Below are 18,444 nucleotides of genomic sequence, written 5' to 3' on the forward strand. Positions count from 1 at the left end.
TAGAATAGATTCTATGTGTCAGTATGTGATGTACTCTTTTAGTTTGACTGACTTCAATACCATTCAAAAAGATCCTCAATGGATTTACAGGGTTTATAGGGGAAAAATACATGTTTATGAGACATTGGGCAGTTCAAATCAATATATGTTACACAAGCAAGCAAAGCAAAACACCAGTGGGGTCTCTGGAAAGTAAAAGGACAGACTACAGTAGAAGGACTGATCCCAGAGTGCCTGTACAAGGCCTAAATCTGGCAGGCAAAAGCATCCCACACTGTCTGTCAGCACCCACGGGTAAGTGGACCTACCCTTGGAGATGGAGAAGAAAAATTATCTTCTCTGATATTTGGATGTAATGGTCATCTCAGTTCAGCGCCCTAGAAAACATGTTTTATTTTCCATGGGGAAAATATCAGCGTTAAAGCTCTATCAAATCAAAACAACTTTGCCAACATCTTCTCTCTGCTACCTTTTAAACCAATTAAATACCTTTCTCTGAATATTTTGTCCATTCAGATCCGAAGACCTTAAAAGACTGTGGTTTTATTTTTGTGTTTACATTCTTTTGGTTTGAATAATTTGCTTGATTTATTGCATTTTTAGTATTTATTTTAAGCCAGATGTTTTTGTCTTTGATTCATTTTTATGACATTAATTTGTAGACACTTAGTAAAAGTCTTATGAGAAGCAAGTGGATGAAATTATCTCCAAGTCCACTCAGTAGACTGGAGTTTTTTTTTAAATATAAATTTCCAAAAAGTTTGCAATCAACAGATGGCTAAAGGTTGCCATCTGAATTATTTTATAGGATATTTTAATTGACTCCATTGTATGGAAAGCAAGTGTGAATGTTAAGATGAATTCGCTGTATACCCTTTATCATTCAGTGTCCTTGTACTCAGACTTTCATGTCCCTGGGTGACCTCAATGTGTTGGTTTGTCTCCATTTAGAAAGGCTGATAATTGTTCAAGATCAGGAGTTCCAGACTGACCCTTCAGGAAAAAAAAAAAAAATTGCAAAGAACAAATTCTTTTTCTGTGTAAAAAACACTGATCCTTTGGGAATGGGGCGGGAAATGGGAGTAGGACAACATTAACTTTAGCTGTTTTAGTTTCTGAGATTTCATAACCTCAGTAGACACCAGCAAAATTTTCAGTTTTTAAGTCCACCACCAATCTCTCCTCAATGAATAAGACTTTAGCAATTTGTATAGAATTTGATCAGGTAAGAGCAAACCACAATTCTCCTAAACCCTGCTAGAGATTAAGTGGTGGTTCTCACTTCCTCAATGAAAACTTGCACTGGGGACAGCGCTTGCCTTGGTCAGACCTTCCCACATCTACATACTCTCAAATACATGACCAGGTGACCAAGCGATGGAAAAATTTGCACCACCGTGTCCCATGAAACTGTTTCAATGTTTAGTTTAGATATTGCTAACTTGTGCTATTAACCTTTTGACAAGCGTGTAGTATTGTTTGTTTTGGGTTTCTTTTTGATTTATAACTATTTAGTAGTCCCCAGCTAGCTACCAGTACAGATTTTACCCCATGGGTAGGATTCTATTGTTAAGCCGCATAACAGAGCACACTAATTCTGACAACACTGCAAATGGAAAATACGAACCAAAAAAAAATTTACACCGATAAGTTCAACAAACTGTCCATTTTTGATATTTGCATGCTCCCCTATGGACTGGCTGTGGCAATGTAATGCCTGTATAATGTTTTCAAATAAAAATAAATGCTTTATGAAAGCACCGAATTCTTGGTTTTCTTTTGTGTTTGTCTGCACTATGACAACCATGGAAGCAGCTCCCTTGGGATACTAGAAATAGCAACAAAAGTAGATGGCTGGGTACATGTCAAAGTAAAAACCAGAAAGAAAATATTTCCAAATTAGGAAGGGCACAATTGGTCTCAGAAGTATAGTTTCAAAAGCCAAATTAAACATGTTCATAGTTTGCAAAGTTAATTATTTATCTGGGTACATAAGAACACTCTGGGTCTTCAAGCCCATATTTAAAACACATGTAAGACAATATAAATATACCCCCAAGAAACAGTTTCTCATAAAGAAGAAAGTTCTGTGTATGCTGGCCTTGGCACACAACAGACTTAACAGATAAGCATTCTTCCAGAGTGCAACGTTTATAAAGCAGAGATTGCTCAGATTTCTGCTCAGAACTTACACAGCATCTTATAATCATCCCTCTTCCACTAACGGCTGTCACTCTGCAACCCCATAAGTACCTACATTGTAAATACATTTACATGTTCTTGTCAGTTTTTGCAATCAGACCTCAAAAATTAAATGAGCCAAGAAGACTGTGTGTCTGAGTTATATATTAAGAATAATGTTTAAAGAAAAACGTCCGTTTTTCAGGAAAAAAGGAATTGTAGCACACTAAGTGCTTTATAAAGTGCTCTCAGGTTGAGATCCATCATGAGCTGCTTTTATAAATAGTTGGAATAGCATGTACTTAACATAAATAATTTGCTTGAGAAATGTGACTCTCAGTTTAAATAAGTTTTTTTCCTTGAAAAAATGTCAATCTTTCTCTAAAGTATTGTTTACTTCCATTTAGTAAGCTCTTTGATGAAAGATGAAATAAAGTTGAACTTCAGCCCAGCCTCTGTCCAAATGTCCAGCAATTCCAGTTGATTGGAGCTCAGATCGTATATACAATAAATGTATGTCATGTTTCCCCAATGAATTAAGATTTGTTTTCTTAAGAGAAAGAACCAGGTTTCCTAAAGAACTTGAAAGTCCTTGCAGTGGTAAGATAAGGAAGCACTTGAGTGATTCTCGTGACTATTAGCATGAGAGAAAAATAGAAACAAGTAAAATTCAGCAGGAAGGCTGTAATTTATTATATTGTCTTAATGTTCCACAAGAAAACAAATCGTAATGTCTAAAATAACAAGAGCTGAAATTAGATCCAGTTTATGTATTTTCAGTGCCCAGCAAAACACCTTGCACATGGAAGGCACTCATACATCTTGTTTTAAGGGAATCAAGCTTCTAAACCGTAAATACAAAGTACAAGGGTAAGATATTCTGTTACAAAATGTTCCTTTCTTCTTCTATTACTCTCGAATACTTTTTTTCTGTAAAATTCCTGCATCTTGGAAAGGAAGAAATCACCATGTCCACTTAAATGCACCCTTCTAGGGAAATTTTTGCAATCGCTTACAATATTTGGCCCTTCAAATTCAGGCCTGAGGTATGAAATAACAAAGCAAAGTTTTGTTTTGTTTTCTCCTGCAAATAGTGTTTTGAATTTATAATATTCCTTCTTAGTTATGTACACTGATCTTTCTTTTTTCCTTCTTCATGTTTTCCTTGATTTCTTCTCTTTTTTTGTTTATTTTTTGTTCTTTCTTTTTTCTGCAAGCATAAACAGAGAGCTCACTATGAGCCATCTAGGCAGGGTCCTTTCATTCCCTATGTGGTTAAAAAAAAAAAAAGAAAAAACATTTAATTCAAAAAAATTATAATACAGCTGGAAGGCCCTTCCCCTACCAGATGGACTTTCATCAGTGCCTGAAAGGACAAACCATTGTGCATCACTTTTCAGACAGCCAGACAAGTTGCCTCCAAACACTACTGCAGCCTGATTAACAGGGAAAGCTAATGATCAGAGGGTGGAGGTCTCTGCGAATAGGCTCTAAGATTAGGGCCATCCATCTGGATGGACAAAGGCCTGGTGTGGACAAAACTAAAATCTGTAAAAGCATGCAAATGAGCTTGTTCACTGAGCCTCAGCATTAAAGCTGGGGCCAATCCCATAACGCTTGAGGGATAATTTCAGGACAGATAAAGGTAAATATTACTTTACACAGTGGAGAATAATCTTCCTGAACTCATTGCCTCAAACTGCTGGTATAGGTTAAAAATGTAAATGTTAGGTCACCTAATAGATGACAGAGATACAAGGGGACATTAAGTAGGCCGAGTATGCAATTCATTATCCAATTGTTAACACTTTCAAAAGTGAAAGTGGGCACTCAATAATGATGCCTGGACAACAGGTGTAGACGTGGTCCATCCCAGATGAAGCTGCCTGTGTGGTCATCGGCTTTAAGAAATGCACTGGTCCAGCCCTCCCCCTGGAAGGCCAGCAGCACAGTGGATTGCTACATCTTCCTGACACTAGCTGTCACTGTCTGCAGTAGAATAGCGGGGTGGAGGCAACCACCTGCTCACAATGGTGAGGGTGTTTGTGGATTCTTACTGCTGGAAAGCAGCACACTGGCCTCAGCCTGACTGTTCAGACCTCCTTCTTGGAATCATCTATGGCCAGGGTTGGTAGAGCAATGAGAGGAGTTCCAGTGGTGATATCTCAAGCATCTTCCCCACTGTTTCATTGCTAAATGTGTAAAAATGTAAAAAAGCAAAAAAGAAACAGGTGACTCTAAAAGAGGCAGTACTGCTGGAATTATTTAAAATTATTCATAAATTACATTAGAAGCCTACACACCCATCCATTTCAAGAAATGCCAATGACAAATAAATGCCTGCATAAATGAATGCATAGCTCTCACGAGAGGGAGAAGTAGATTCCTAGGCACTGAAAAGTAGATGACTATGGCAGTCTATCAAAACCATCATTCACTCAACTTTTTCCCAACAGGGTCCACAAATACCATTTCTGGAACTTTGGGCTAATAGATTGAAACAGGGGGTGATAATGTCTATTTTTGTGCAAAGCTGGGTCTCATTAATGCCTTTCTTGGCCTTGTCTTTATAGGCAGGGAGAATTACTTTCATAGTAACTGAAGAGGTTTGATAAATTTTAAGTAATAGTAATGATTGCAGTTTCACAGATGGTTGGCCACTTGCCAATTTCACAGCAAACTAGTAAAGCAATAAGAAAATCTACTTGCTCTTAAAATGACTACTATTCTAAATGAAATTACTAAAGAGAGAGGAAATGAGCTAATCACTGGAATAATCAAAACAGTCTCATTATGGGACTCCCTGTGAGCTTTTGTTTGAATTCTCTAATGTGGTTTTTGGCATTAAATAGGATTTTAAAAGTTAAATAGGTCACACTTGCATACAAATGGTTGAGTGAATCACATAACTGCTTTATGTTCCCCAAGATTCTGCTTATCAGGCTGCGTTTTAATTAAAAGGAAAATTGTCAGGGATAGAGGATAACTCAATGTGGGGAATTTGGTATCCTTAGTTGAAGACTAAGACTTCACTTTTTATTCACTTTTCAATTCACAGTCATGATTTCCAAACAACATGAAATTCATTTCATTTTAGTCACAAGCTTAGACACAGAATTTGAAAGCTGGAGGAACTGGAGATCATTTTGTTGAAAAATCTCAAGTCCAGTCATTTTATGGCACGTGTGAAGATGGCTTAGCTAGAAAGAGAGATGTTTAGCTTTGAGAAGCAACAGTAGCCACTACTGGCAAAATTCTGCGGATAACACAATAGTGTGTTAGTCCTCAGGAAGGCTGCTCTGTGATCACTAGAAACAAAGGTCAGAGAGCAGAATGTAGATCCTTCCCGCTAAGCGGCCCAGAGCAGCTTCTCAGGCACTTGGATAAGAGGTCCTTAGGAGGATCCCTGTTGCTAACCAACTTTGAAGTATAATCCCAAAGAAAAAAGAAAGAAAAAACATGTGGTCCATGCCCATGGTGAACTGCTTTTGTCCTTCTGGATTGAGTCCTTCTAGGAAAATTTGCAGGTGGAGAGTTGTCCCGCTGCTATTCCTACTCAACGGACAAGTGTCAGAGGGGTCATTGGCACTGGCCTTGTCCATGTGACTCCCCAAAACAGACATGCCACTAGAGCTGCAACTGTCCATCTGTAACCACCAAAGCTAGGGTTGAGAGCCCACTGCTTCCACGGGGATTTCTCATCCCTAGACATGCACTAGCTGCCACTCACTATATCCTCCAATGACCTATGTCAGGTCAGCATCACTCATGAGGCTGCTGCCCTTAGAAAACAATTCGGCTGCCACTGAATGAAAACCAAACTTGACTGTAAGGTGAAGGAGTGTCTGTTTTCCTCCTAAGCCACATGAACCACTTGGTCAAGCGGTCTCTGTGAGGTAAGGATGTGGAGGGATGAAAATCATCAAGCAAGAGGTCAAGATCATTGGAGCTCTGAAATTTTAAAAGCAACAGCTGTCCCTGCCTGCCCTGAGAAGTACACCAGAGTCTCTTTACAACCCTCTAAACAGGAGCACGATAGGGCCACTGCCTCCTACTCTTGGGTTAGTGAGGTGTTTGGTGTGTGTGTGTGTGTGTGTGTGTTTGGTAAAAGCACCCTTCCAACAATTTCCCTTGTAGTTGGTTGAATGGCTTCCTTTGGTCTGTAATGTTTCTGTTGCGTAATCTCTTTTTCTTGACTTTTGACATTGTAAAGAAATAGACTTTTATGTACTAATGCAATTTTCATTACTTCCATTATCATGATAAAGTAGAGTATCTTCTTCCGGCTACAGCGTAATTCCCATCTATTTCTAATGCCATTGCAGTAGCATCTGCTTTCTGGCACCTTTGTAGGATTTCTGTCTATTCTTCCTAAAATGATTGACCCAGCTTCACTGCAGTAGTCCACATTTGCTGTCATCTTCTCAGCTTGGCCTTTCTACTTCACCAGTTCATTCATGGTGACAGCTTCTTCGAGCATTTCAAGAAAATGGTTTTCTTTGCATTAGAACTTAAATGTAACCATCTTTGATCTTTTGTCTTTAAATTTATTTAAGAAAAGGAGAAAACTCCACTGAGCATGAATATATCTCAGACGCTGTCTCCAGGCTTTATGAACATTTGTTCTAAAAAATGGAATCAAATTAGCTTTTTTAATATCACTCTGCGGCCAGGCACAGTGGCTCATGCCTGTAATCCCAGCACTTTGGGAGGCCGAGGCGGGTGGATCACGAGGTCAGGAGTTCGAGACCTGCCTGACCAACATGGTGAAACCCCGTCTCTACTAAAAATACAAAAATTAGCTAGGCATGGTGGTGCCCACCTGTAATCCCAGCTACTCAGGAGGCTGAGGCAGAGAATTGCTTGAACCCAGGAGGCGAGGTTGCAGTGAGCCAAGATTGCACCAATGCACTCCAGCCGCCTGGGCGACAGAGCAAGGCTCCATCTCAAAAAAAAAAAAAAAAAACACACACTGTATATTCATTAAATGAAAACACTCTGGCTCCTGAATGACAATATTTCAAAACCAAATTAAGGTTTTAAAAGATTAAAAATTACTATTTTTTTCAATGTCCTTACCTGTCAACACTACAAGATTCCCACAATAGTAAAATACTGTGAAATATTTTACTGATAGTGAAGTTGGCGCATGCCATCTGTCCTGAAAATGGACCTTATTTTCTTCAATGGAATCATTAGCTACTTTAATTTACCTTTCTCTTATATTTTTACTTCCAACGTTTCAAAAAAATTATTACATTACTTTTTAATTCATCCAAAGAAATATTCTTGAGGGGAAATTATGACCAGGTAGAATAATGTAGAGACCACATTATATAGCAAATAATTCAGACTTGTATGCCATCTTGATTACAATCAACTGAAAGTTTTCCCTTTTTCTTACAGACTTTAATCATTAGAAGAACAAAATTATTCAGTAAAAACGTTAATTTTAACAATGAAGATCCAAGAAGTTAATAAGGTTAGGCCCCAAAACCAGCCTAAATAGGAGTTTTGGTTAAAGTGAGATATTTTGCACCAATCCAGGTTCTGTCCATGACTGGCTTACTTGCAGGAAGTGGACAGGGGTAGACAGGGATCCTGACAGACTTAGTTCAGGTCACATGTTCAGCTGTGTGGTAAAACAGGTACCAGCAAAGCCATGTGCCATGCCTCCCATGGAGGCAAACTCAAGATGACGGGAAGAGAATCCAGGTTAATTGAGATAACCTGGGGCACCTTCTATTAGCCCATAATTACCCCTGATAGCATTCCTGTTTGGAGTCACCATAAGGAAATCCAAAACCTATCTCTACATGTGGACTTGAGATCATCTTTAAGCTACTTGCTTACAGATTAGGTCCTATTTGAGTTATGAACATTAGGTGATGATTTCCTCCAAGGAAGGAAATTCGAAAATTCTTCCACCTCTACTCCTCTGTAACTTGATCCAGTAACAAGGTCTGTTTTTACCTTAAAGAGATGTGTTGCTCTTCATATTCTTCACTTGAACATCTCATTCCAGCTGTCAGTCTCCAGCAAAGATGTCAACTCAGGGCGCCAAGATTTCTCTGGGAAGCACAAGACCAACTAATAACAAGACCAAAGGCATTGATTTTGCCCAGCATCCCATGGTTCAGAATGCGATGAATGCCTGAGAACAAAGCAGTCAGGTTACATTCCTCCCTCCTGAATGTAACTCTAAGAACTGTGCTTAGGGTGATGAAATGCCCTTTTCAGTTAAGCAAATGAAATCCCTGGAACATGCCAAACCTAACGTTTCCATTTGCATCTCTAAAGAAAACCCAGTTGCTTCCTTTATAAAATCAAGCCCTGTTCCTCTGATATTGACAGTTGACAATGGAGACCGTCCTGTCACTTGGGGGATAATGTGGAGCTGCAGTCATTATTACAAGATGTTCGAAGGGAGGATGAACCACGCCCTCGGCGTCAGACCTCAAGGCATCTTCCTGGTAGATGCTCTTTGCTCACTGCCAGTCTTGGAGAATCCCGGTTCAAATTTTTAGCAAGTGCATTTTTTGAAATCTATTATAGATTTTTGTGTAGTTGCAGCTATAACCAGTATCATTTATTCTACTGTGTGCTAAGCATGGGACTAAGCATTGTGGAGATTGTCTCATTTACAAAGAAACCCTGGTGGGGGGGAGTTGAACTTGTACCCTATTTTTATTGATGAGTTAATGGAGGCATAGATGGGTTACACAAAATGGCCAAGGTTACACAGCTAGCAAATGATGAGGCCAGGATTCCAACCCAGGCATGTCTAACTGCAAAGACACCAGAGTGTGCTGTATACAAAATGTCTGACGATAGCTGAGAAAAGGATTTAAGTTGACAAAATCTTTGAGGAGCTATCCACAAAAACACAGTGATAAGAAGTGTGTACAAGAGGAATGAAGTGAATGAATCCAAGTCGAAAGTCAGTTATGTTAAAATGATTAAACCAGCTAGTGAAGAAACCTATGCCAACTCCATTAACCGCTCACCATTGATATGGGAAATGGGTGACTGGAAAACTCCTTTTTGTGCGGTACCAACAAAAACAGCTCGTCTGAAGAAAATAAAATAAAACAACAAACAATTTATCGGCCAGCAGAAAAAATAATTAACTCCAGAAGTAGGAAGATAGAGTCAGGAGTGACATCCCTGACTCCTTCAACAGGTCCCATTTCTTCCTGCTGAGGCGGCAATGTGACCTCCCCCAGCCCCGACATCTTATTTGCACCTCGTTCTGGGTTCTTCCCCCTCACTGCCTGACCTCTCAGCAGTCTGGTTCAGCCGGTCACCTCCTCCTGGAAACACTGCTTTCCCTGAGGTTTGTGGAACCACCTTGTAGTGTTCCTGCGCCTCACAGGCCGCTCCTGCCTGGGGCCTGTGCAGGATCTTCTTTCTCTCCCATAACCACTCACTGGGGTCCCCCTGCTCTGTCCTTAGTTTGCTTCTCCTTTTAATTTATATTCACTCTCACTGCTTTCAACACCAGCTTCATGCCGATGACTCACACGTTGGCATCCCCCGCCAGACCTCTCTCTGCCTGCTCAACATCTCCAGTGGATGTCCAATAACCCTCTCAAACCTAATGTGTCCAAAACAGAACTCTTGATTCCCCCAAAACCCGTTCCTCCTCCTTTCCTCCCCATATCACTTCACAACACCCCATCTACCTGGTGGCTCAGGCCAAGTACCCCAGATGCATCGTCGATTTTGTTCTTGTAATCAGCACCCACATCCAGTGCACCAGTAAAGCTTTTCCTACAACTCCTGTCCTGAATTGGACTCCTGGCCACAACTGCCTCTGCCGCCCTGGTCCAAGCCACCTTGTTCTCTATCCTGAACTGTGGGAACTGCATCGTAGGTGCTCTGCCCTGTCTACCTCTCTACAATCCATTGTCTATACAACAAGATTTTTTTTTAACATATAAATTACATCCTGTCATTTTCCTGTGTAAACCTCTCCAGTATCTTCCCATGGTTACTGGAATAAAATTCAAATGTCTTACTATGGTTCGTAGGACCCACAAAACTTGGATCTTGCTTCGCTTCACACCTGCATTTTTCTCCTCTCCCCTCACTCACCATAGGACACCTGTCTCTTTCTCTAATAGACCAAGCTCCTTCCCACCTTCATAGTTCAAGCAGTTGTCGTCCCTCAGCCTCCCAAGTAGCTGGGATTACAGGTGCTGGCTCATTTTTGTATTTTTAGTAGAGACGGGGTTTCAACATGTTGGCCAGACTGGTCTCAAACTCCTGACCTGAGATGATTCGCCCACCTCAGCCTCCCAGGATGCTGGGATTACAGGCGTAAGCCACCGCGCCCAGCCGAGATTGGTATTCTTTATTCTTCCTGCTTGCACATAATGGAGTCCAAGTGCAAATACATGAAATTTGAGGTAAGATGACAATTCACTGCAGACCAAAGGCTATGTGCCTCTAACCACTCAAGAAGTATTTGAGACAGGACAAAAAGAAAAGTTGGAATTGCTGTGAGTGCTAAAGGGCTCATTTCTGCTTTGCCTGCCTGCCCTGGCTCCACTGTTTATTTTTTCACCTTAGAAAGCTCAGAGACAGTGATGATGTTTTCAGATGCTCTGACCCCCCAACTGCTCCCCAGACTTGGCCTGAGGTGCCATCATCAATGCCAACATGGTACCAGCACCAGGCAGAAATTCCCCACCTGGGCCCGTGAATGAGCCCAAAATAGAGCAAGAATAAATGATGATGCTACAGCTCAAGCACTAACATTCAGTTTTTCTCAGCCTCTTCCCCTAGGCAAATAATAAAAACATCTAGACCAGATTTAGAAGTATCCATCCATAAATCATGACCTTGCCCTGGAAACTTCATGTTTATTTATATAGCTACATGGGGCCAGCAAAGCAAGCTTTTATTTCTGGTATATTTTTTGATATTTGGAACCCCAAAAGCAATTATGAAAAAAAATTATGTACATAAATATTTATTTATGTACTAAATATTATGTACAAATATTTTGTACATAAATATTATGTACATAAATATTTTTATTCACAAAATAAGTCAGTTTTGGTGTAGTCTTTTTCAGACTTTCAGTGGAAACATACAGGCCCTTAAATGAGTAGGAATGTTTATTTCCTGGTTAGTCAAGCCAGACAAGAAATATTTACCTCCTAAATGTCACCAAATCAGTCCCCTTGTCCCCATGTCCCATTGACATGATCCTAATTTCAGCTCACTTTATCTTTTACCTGAATAGTTGCCTCCTACTCAGCCTGTCTCTGATCCATTCTCCACTCAGCAGCTAAAGCACAGTCCCCATCCAGTCATAGTCCCACTTAACACATTTCCCTGGCTGTCCAGGGCAGTGTCATCCTATTGCACAACTCTAGGGGGCCACTCACATTCTCCTTAATATAAAACCTCAACCCCACACTTCTATTCCCTTCCCTGTTTTCTCTGTAGTACCTATCACTTTCTGACACAGTACATATTTTGCTTCTCTTTCTCCCCCAACCTGAATGTAAGGTTCCTTAGGGCAAGAATTTTGTCTATTTTGTTCCCTCCTTTATCCCTAGCACATGAAAGAGTACCCAGGACATAGAGGGATCTCAACAAACATCAGTTGAATGAGTGGATGAATTCACGAATGAACAAATGAATGACATTCAAAAGCCCTGACCATGGCACACAAGGGCCGGCATGACAGAATCACCACCTTGTTCTCCAGCCTCATCTCCCACGTCTATCTACTTTGCTTTTGTACCTGCGTGAAATTGGCTTGCTTTTAGTTCATTGAACACATCCTGCTCCTTCCTGCTCCAGGGCTGTGGCACTTGTTTTCTCCCCTGCTGGAAGACTCTCCCTTCCTCTCCTTTTGCCTAGATAATTCCCACTCATCCTTGGGAGTTCAGGTTAAACATCACTTATTAGAGAAACCTTCCCTGGCTCCCAGGAGAGATACAGGTCTAGTCCACTGGTGCATGCTTCCATGGCTTTCTAACTTCTTAGCTCTTGTTTCCCTTCTAAAGACTGCCTGGCCAGGGTGGCTCATACCTGAAATTGCAGCACTTTGGGAGGCCGAGGTGGGCAGATCATGAGGTCAGGAGTTTGAGACCAGCCTAGCCAACATGGTGAAACCCCGCCTCTACTAAAAACACAAAAACTAGCCAGGTGTGGTGGCAGGCACCTGTAACCCCAGCTACTCGGGAGGCTGAGGCAGGAGAATTGCTTGAACCCGGGAGGCAGAGGTTGCAGTGACCCAAGATCGCACCACTGGACTCCAGCCTGGGTGACAGAGCAAGACTCTGTCTCAAAAAAATATATATAGAGAGAGAGACTGGCTAATGTCAGTATCCTCTCTCCCAACCCTGTGGAAAATGCAGCCCATTAGGCACAATCTGGCACAGTGTCTGACCTGGAGCAGACACCCAGCAAGATCTGTTGAATGAAGAAGGAAGATGTGTTAGCCTTGTTCAGTCTACAAAGGATAAAACTAGAACCAAGAATAGGAAGTTCAGGAAGACAAATGTCAGCTCAACATAAAGAAGGACTTCCTAAAAGTCACAGCTGACCCCAATATGGGGTGGCCTGTCTCAGGTGGTGGAACATGCAGGAAGGAAGCTGATGGAAACCAAGAATCAGATGGGAGTTTGGACCTGATCCATGATTTCTACACTGAGTCTCAGGATTTGGGGACAGTCTTGAAGTCTGCCTCAAGGTTTTCTGGCACTGCAGATTTTGCCTCTCTCTGTCTTTAGAGAAGAGAATGTAAATTTCTGTGGAAGAGAAACTGTGGGCTTCAAAATTGAACACACAGTGTATCTTATTATATTTGTTTAATTATCCATATTCTCCACTAGAGTATAAACTCTGTAAGACCGGAAGGAACATGAGACAGTTGTTTTTGTCTGAAGCAACAGAAGCAACTGTAACTACATTAAGGAAAAAGGGATTCACTGGGAAGTTTCTGACTCAGAGGTAGAATTTTGAGCACATTTATGCTCCTGGTACCACCTTAAATGTCTTTGAAAGACAAAACCCGGCACATAATCACTAGGAAGCATTTTTTTTAAAAAAACAAAAACATATTATTTTAAAAATTATTTACCCCCCTTATAAATATATAGGGAGGTGAATGACTAACTTTTAACCAATAAACCCATAGCCATTTACTGAAATCTGGGCACAGAGAACAATCTATAGAGAAGAAGTAAACATTTCTATGTGAAAAATATGAAGTAAGGTGATAATGTTGATGAAGACTATCTCTTAAAGAAATTACTCAGCCAGAACATCAAATTCTGATAAAAAGGAAAATCAGAAAACAATTTATCTTGGGCCTCAACAATGGACTCTATACTTACGTAAAAGTGAAATCACCCTTGAAATCAAGCTTGCAACTTATTTTTAAATAAAATGAATGCAAACATTAATAAGGAAGCTCCCTGAACATGATATAAAATATTCTTATTGAATAGATATTTCTAGGTTCTCTTGAATGCAGCACAATGTACATTCTAGAAACAATAATGTCTGAAGCATTATGGTCTTTCATGGATGAAGCATGGATGCTCTTTCATGATAAAGCTTCAATTATTACAGTCCTGCCATAGTAGGTGTGCAATTCACTAAGTTGGGATTGAATCTTTTCCCCGAGTGATGAAGTCTTAAAAAAACAAACAAACAAACAAAACAAAAAACCAAAGAGACAGGATTTCCTAGTAATATGAAATTTCCAGCACTATTGATGAAGAATAGTTGAGGGTTTGTCAGCTTAACTATCATATAAAATAAACACACTTTCATACTGAAAAATAAGGTTCTGTAAAAGAGTTAATAAAAATTCTTAAACACAAATTTTAAGAAGTATTTTCATTTCCTTTGTGACTCATGAGTGTTAGATCCACTGTATTAGTCAGGGTTCTCTAGAGGGACAGAGCTGATAGGATATATATATATATATGAGTTTATTAAGTATTAACTCACACAATCACAAGGTCCCACAATAGGCCATCTGCAAGCTGAGGAACAAGGAAGCCAATCCAAGTCCCAAAGCTGAAGAACTTGGAGTCTGATGTTCAAGGTTAGGAAGCATCCAGCATGGAAGAAAGATGTAGGCTGGGAGGCTAGGCCAGTCTAGCCTTTCCATGTTTTTCTGCCTGCTTTATAGTCCGGCCATGCTGGCAGCTGATTAGATTGTGCCCACCCAGATTAAAGGTGGGTCTGCCTTTCCCAGCCCACTGACTCAAATGTTAATCTCCTTTGGCAACACCCTCACAGGCACACCCAGGATCAATACTTTGCGTCCTTCAATCCAATCAAGTTGACACTTAGTATTAACCATCACACCCACAGACTTGCACATCATGCCAGGAGATGATCCTCTTCTGGAATAAAAAGAAAAGTAATAGGCCAGGCACAGTGGCCTATGCCTGTAATCCGAGCACTTTGAGAGGCTGACAGGGGTGAATTACTTGAGCTCAGGAGTTCAAGACCAGCCTGGGCAACATGGCGAAACCCCGTCTCTACAAAAAAAATAGAAAAATTAGCCAGACATGGTGGCTGTAGTTCCAGTTACTCAGGATGCTAAGGTAGGAGAATCACCTGAGCCTGGGGAGCTCTACAACATGCCTGTAGTTCCAGTTACTCAGGAGGCTGAGGTGGGAGAATCACCTGAGCCTGGGAAGGTCAAGGTTGCAGTGAGCTGAGATCATCTCACTGTATTCCAGCCTAGGTGACACAGTGAGACCCTGTCTTGAAAAAAAAAGAAACAAAAAAAGAAAAGTAATAAATCTAATGAAAAGTAGGAATTCAAGGAAATAGATAATGGGCAAACTTTCATAATTTTTAATATCCTTCATATTGTACCCACATTTCAGTCTTTGAGGAATTTTCAAACTTAGAATATCAAAATGAAGCCCAGCTTCCTGTCATCTGACATATGAGACACAAATGGTTCAGAAAGAGTGAAATGTGCATATCACACTAAAACATTCATGTTAATCAATAACTCCAGGCTTTTCCTCACAAGATGTTTCTTCCAGAGGCCTAACAAGTGGCAAAGTTGGTGGATGTGAGTTTTTTTTGTTTTTTTTTTTTTTGAGATGGAGTCTCGCTCTTTCACCCACGCCGGACTGCGGTGGTGCGCTCTCGGCTCACTGCAAGCTCTGCCTCCCAGGTTCATGCCATTCTCCTGCCTCAGCCTCTCCGAGTAGCTGGGACTACAGGCGCCCGCCACCACGCCCGGCTAATTTTTTGTATTTTTAGTAGAGACAGGGTTTCACCGTGGTCTCGATCTCCTGACCTCGTGATTCGCCCGCCTCGGCCTCCCAAAGTGCTGGGATTATAAGCGTGAGCCACCGCGCCCGGCCAGATGTGAGTTTTGATTCCTCTTCCTTCTTCAGCCTACCCCTGACAGTTTCTAGAGAACGGGAATGTGGGTGGTCCATAGTCAAGAGCCGACTGTAATTTCTACATCCTTTTCTGCCTCTTGAGAAGATATTTTAAGGAACACTTGATATTGAATACTTAGACATCAGATATTGCAATTTCCTCTGGAAAAAAAATGAATGTGGGTACAGGTTACAGTCAATGTCGTTCTTCAAGAATTAGTTCCAAGGGAAAGGGAAAATGTGACCTAAGAATGAAAGGAAAGGGAGCCACAATTAGTTGGCTTCACATTGTTTGAAAGCCCAATCCTTTTTTGACACCATACTTAAGAGTCAAAAAAAGACTGGGCTTTTAAATAATGTAAAGCCAAATAATTGTGCAGCTTGTAATTCAATTCTAAAATGCCTGAGTTATTGAATAAATTTTTCCTATGCATAAATGTAATAAATGTAGAGAACCTCTAAAATAAGCAACCATAGAAGTAGGGGTTAGAAAATTATTTTTAATGCTATAAATAAAAGCAGGGATGGGAATCTTTAGGAAATGGGGACATAAGGAACTTTCTTTTCTTTTGTGCCATGCAGAGAGTTGCGAATGAAAAGCTTCCACTGGGAGCAAAGGTGGGATGAGCTATCATGTTCCCAGTGAAGAACCCCCACTGAGCCCAAACAACCAACACTAGCTCATTCAGCTCTCAGGTCAGCATAGATGCCCACAGACACTGTCCTGTGTTCACACGGAGGCCTGGCTCTGGCAGACCAAATGGTGCTATAGTGTGTTGAATGCTGGTTGCCCCCGCAGAAATCTGTTCACCCAGAACCTGCAAGTGTCACCTTATTTGGAAAAAGGGTCCAAATAAGGAAATGTAATCATCCCAGATTACTGCGTTGGGCCCTAAATCCAATGACAAAAGTCCTTAGAAGAGACAGAAGAGGAGAGAACAGAGACACACAGAGGAGAAGGCTGTATGAAGATGGAGACCCAGATTTGAGTTATGAAGCCATAAGTCATATTTGTAAATGCAGTAGGTAAATACTTAGACATTAAGATCCAAGTTCATATTTTGGGGGATTGTTCTTTCAGCTTCACAATTTAAAGCCAACCACCTGGCTGTTATGATCCTTAGGATGCTTGCCTTTCAGTCCAGGATTTTCTACTTGATGAGTAAGCCCAAGCTCTCAAGTCCACCATAATATTCTGAAGGAAGAGTTTCTACCCCAGAGATGTTCCAGGACTACTGTCCATGTGGACTCTGATTTCTGATCATTTGTTTTACATTTATCAGCTCTACAGATATGGCCCTCTCAAGTTAGATCCAGAGTAGAGGCTATCCAATTTTTTGTAAGTTCCCTAATTAAAGACCTATTGGCTAACGAAATGTTTCATCTAAACTGTGTCTTTCCCTATTACTAGTTAAGGTTTGGCCTGTGTGTTATGGCTAAACATGGAAAACATGGCTAATTTGATAATTAAAATTTGAGTCGCGGCTTACCCCTGTATCATTTTCTGGAGAAATTGGACAAGACTAAAATAATCTTTCCTTAACTTTGAGTTCCATGAGAAGGAATCAGTTATGGGCTGTATCACCAAGATTCTTTATTGCAACCTGACTACCTTAAGCAGAAAAAGAATTACTGGGAAAATATTGGGTAACTCAGAAGCCCAATGAGAAGGCTGGAAAATTGAGCTCACAAAACACACAAAACCCAAGATAAAGACATAGTCAGCTAGGAAGCTGCTGCTGAATACTTCCCTGGCCACTCTACTCAGCTGCCCCTGGATGCTGTCGCTAGCCATAGACACTGTTGTAAACCACCATGAGAAAGACTGAGGAGCAAATCTCACAGTCCCTTCATCACTACACCACTCACTTAAGACTTAGAGTCTGGATGTGCACTCAGCCAAGTCAGGTACAAGGAAGGGGTAGAGCACCTCCAACTCACGGCTTCTCCAGTGGTTCTTGTCGTCCACCACAACTCACCCAACAAGGGATTTCCTCACACTAGAAATGCTCAATGACCAAAAATCATGACAAATGAGTTAATCTTTAAGACTCCTAGAGACCCTGGTCATTTCTGTACATGTAGAACCTAAACCATAATGTGACTTTCATTGAGACTCAAGATTGGAAGAAGTAACTTCATGACAGATGTGGATAATGACTTCCACTGAACCAAAAAGCCATGCAGTCTGGTTCTCCTCCTTTGAGCTTCTTCTTTTTTTTTTTTTTTTTGAGACAGAGTCTCGCTCTGTTGCCCAGGCTGGAGTGCAGTGGCGCAATCTCGGCTCACTGCAACCTCCGCCTCCCGGGTTCACGCCATTCTCCTGCCTCAGCCTCCCGAGTAGCTGGGACTACAGGTGCCTGCCTCCGCGCCCGGCTAATTTTTTGTATTTTTAGTAGAAACGGGGTTTCACCATGTTAGCCAACATGGTCTCGATCTCCTGACCTTGTGATCCACCCACCTCGGCCTCCCAAAGTGCTGGGATTACAGGCATGAGCCACCGCGCCCGGCCTAGCTTATTCTTAATACTACTTTAGGAAGAGCACTTCATACCACTAGGCCTTCCCATTTACCGAAACAGAACTTAGCAGTCTCTTATATGTAGGCAATGAGGCTTCATCATCACAAACTAGAGTAGCCCTAAACAATACTTCCCTCCTTTTCTCATATCATAGGCACACGTTCAATACAATAACATCTAGACTCTCCAAAATCTAATCTGGATTAGTCCAAGTTAACAGATGCTGAGCACTGGATTCACTCTACTTTTACTGAAATGACCTTTTGGGCAATGCCATTAATCCGTATTAAAGGTATTAATAAGAGAAAGTCCATAACAATTAATTACTGTGTAGACTGCATGAATGAATGCAGT

The sequence above is a fragment of the Nomascus leucogenys genome, chromosome 3 (assembly GCF_006542625.1).
Source record: "Nomascus leucogenys isolate Asia chromosome 3, Asia_NLE_v1, whole genome shotgun sequence".
Classification (NCBI taxonomy): Eukaryota; Metazoa; Chordata; class Mammalia; order Primates; family Hylobatidae; genus Nomascus; species Nomascus leucogenys.